Source organism: Symphalangus syndactylus, chromosome 5 (assembly GCF_028878055.3).
Source record: "Symphalangus syndactylus isolate Jambi chromosome 5, NHGRI_mSymSyn1-v2.1_pri, whole genome shotgun sequence".
NCBI lineage: Eukaryota > Metazoa > Chordata > Mammalia > Primates > Hylobatidae > Symphalangus > Symphalangus syndactylus.
The window spans coordinates 130,640,360-130,643,752 of record NC_072427.2 but is presented as its reverse complement, the minus strand read 5'-3'; positions in this window follow the sequence as shown (position 1 = coordinate 130,643,752).

Below are 3,393 nucleotides of genomic sequence, written 5' to 3'. Positions count from 1 at the left end.
TTGTGACAACCCCGTGGATAGGCCCATGTGGCAAGGAACTGAGGGCGGCCTAGGGACACATGGCCCACGAGGAGCTGACCCCTGCCAGCAGCCACATGCGTGAGCCTGGAGAGAGATCCCTCCCCAGCTGAGCCTCGGGGCGAGGTCAGTCCCGGCCAACAACTTGATTGCAGACGGCCAGCCAGCTAAGTCATGCCTCAATTCCTGACCCACAGAAACTGATTGAGCTCCAGAAAACCATTGTCAAGAAACAGAGATAGTGGGCATCCTGATCTTGTTCCTTAGCTATAAGGAAATGAATCTAGGATTTTCCTTCACTATTCAGGATGACAGGTTTTGTTTTTTCATCAAATATATACTGTATTTGTCAATGCTCTACAGAGAAACAGAACCGAGAGAGAGAGAGTGTGTGTGTGTGTGTGTGTGTATGTGTGTGAAGCGAGAGAGAGGCATTTTGTTTTTTGAGATGGAGTTTTGCTGTTGTCACCCAGGCTAGAGTGCAATGGCGCAATCTCAGCTCACTGCAACCTCTACCTCCTGGGTTCAAGCAATTCTTCTGCCTCAGCCTCCCAAGCTGGGATTACAGGCACACGCCACCATGCCCGGCTAATTTTTGTATTTTTAGTAGACACGGGGTTTCACCATGTTGGCCAGGCTGGTCTTGTACTCCTGACCTCAGGTGACCCACCCACCTTGGCCTCTCACAGCGCTGGGATTATAGGTGTGAGCCACTGCACCCAGCCAAGACATGTATTGTAAGGAATTAGCTCAACGTGGTGGAGGCTTGGTGAGTCCAGAGTCTGATGGGGCAGGTTGACATGCTGGAGACTGAGGGAGGAGTTGTAGTTGGGGTCAATGGCACTCTGCCAGCAGAATTCCTTCTTGCTGCAGGGAGGTCCGTCTTTGTTCTATTAAGGCCTTCAACTGATTGGTTGAGGCCCACCCACATGGTGGAAGATAATCTACTTTACTCAAAATCCGCTAATTTATTTATAATTATTATTATTGTTATAGAGACAGGGTCTCACTTTACTGCCTACTCTGGTCTTGAACTCCTGGCTTCATGAGATCCTCTCCCCTCAGCCTCCCAAAGTGCCGAGATTACTGGCATGAGCCACTGCATTCAGCCCAAAATCCAGTAATTTAAATGCTCACCTCCCTTCACAGAAACACCTAGAATACTTTTAAACCAAATCTCTGGGCACTGTAGTGCAGCCAAGTTGACACATAAAATGAACCAGCACAGTTACCCTACATCAGGTTATGCAGATGCCCTAATTTATTAACAGCTGTTCATAACCTCCGAGTTTGTGTTGAATTTTATCAAGCAATTACTTTTACATTATTATTCTCATTTGTTTATACATTGTTTTTAAAAATTGTAAATTTTCTAATATAAAAGCATTCTTGCGTAGTGGAGATAAATCCAACTTGATGAGGAAAAGTGAGCGTCTCTCAGTTCATCTTGCTCGCCTTTCCCCTGGCCACAGCCTGTGGTGAGCGGAGGGCAGAGCGGCAGCCGTGTCCTGGGACTGGTGACAGACAGCCTGCTGTCTTCCTGTCTCTGAGCTGGCCCCGGGAGGGGCCCACAGGCTGCAGGAAGAGCACTGTGCGATTTACATAGATGCCTTTGTGTGGGGGCCTGACAGCTGCTGGAGTCACGGTCCTCACCCGGGTCAGGGTGGGGCTGAGAGGGCCTCCGGGTGTTTGGGTATACAGGGGCTGGGGTGACAGCAGCTAGTGGGGGGCGGGTGTATGAGACAGATAAACATCCACACTCACATGCCAGGTGTGGCTTTGAGCCTCAGCCCAGCCCACTCTCCTTGACTGTCCGGCTGGCTTTATTGAAAGTTCGCCAAATGGAAAGGGTCTTTTTTTTTTTCTACCATGCCGGCTCACTCTCCAGAGCATCCGTTCTGGCAGTTGGCCAAACCCTGAGGTTGGGAGCACAGTCCTCCAGACCACCACATCTTCCGGGACGCCTGACCTCTGCAGCAGAGGTCACCAAACTGTCCAGTCCGAGGGAACAGTCCCCACAAGACTGCCCCAACTTCAGTCACCAGCCACAAGTTCAGAGTCCCCAGGGCCACCTTGACTTCAGACCAGCTGGCTGCAAATTTGGGGGTGCTTACAACCACCCTCAGCTTCAGTAATTTTCTAGGGTGACTCACAGAACTCAGGAAAGCACTTATGATTACAGTTTTATGATCATGAAAAGATACAAATTAAAACCAGCTAAAGGAAGAGAGGCTTAGGGCAGAATCCAGGAGGGGTCCAGTAGCAAGCTTCCAGGGAGGCGTCCTCTCCCTTTGGGGTTCTAGACAGCGTTGCCTCCTCTGGGCCGCAATGTGTGAGGATACCCACAGGGTGTTGTCCACCAGGAAAGTCTACCTGAGCCTTTGGTGCCCAGAGACTCTACTGAGGCTTGATCAGACACTGCCTGTGTGACCGACCTTTAGTCTCCAAAGCCCCCCAGCAAACAAAGACACTCCTGTCAGACAGGACATTCCAGGACCCAGAGGTCACCTCCCACTAGCCAAGGGCAGAGGCTGGACCTCTCTTTGGTGAGGTTAATTCTAAACTATGAATAGGGCACTCTACAAAGTCAGTGCCCAAAGACGCAGAGAGGTGTGGCTGTCAGAAGCTCCAGTCCTGGATTTACCATCTTTGAGGTTAGCAAGTTACTTAATCCCTGTGGATGCCTACCAGCCAGAGGCCAGCAGGAACAGCCCAGTAGCCAAGCAAATTTGAGTTAATTGGTACCCATTGCACTAAGAAGACTGCACACTAGGGGGCAGCGCAGAGTCTCAGTAAGTGTGTGTGTGTGTGTGTGTGTGTGTGTGTGTGTGTGGTGGGGGGGTGCTTATGGAAGGATTTGGGCATTTGTAGGGTGATATTAGGAAATGTCTAAGGAAGCAAAGTGTTGCTCTGGATTGGGCGTCAGGGAGTGGAGTGAGTCTACAATTGAGGATCTTCACAATTTTTATCCAGGAGGTGGAAGAACAGGGGAGGGACAAAAAGCCTGGTAGAGAAACCGCAGTCTCTCATCTGAAACAGGAGAGGGCACTGTTTGGCCATTTTTGTGGTTTCACGGTAACCTCGTTTTTTGTCCATGCTCAGGCATGTTAATGGAGTGGCCTTGATTCTGTCCTGCTGCGTCACAGGGGCACGGTGACCCTGCCTGACATGGGTGCTCTGTGAAGTTTGTGTGCATCAGGCGGACACCAGGGCCCCACAGACGAGTCACGGGATGCTTTGTTCTGTTCCTTTCCCAACCCTGAGTTTCATCACTGATAACACGGAGACGGTAATTCCACCTAACATATTAGGCAAATGTGAGAATGAAGGGTAATAATGTAAAATGCCCAGCATAAAATAAAACACAACAGCTAG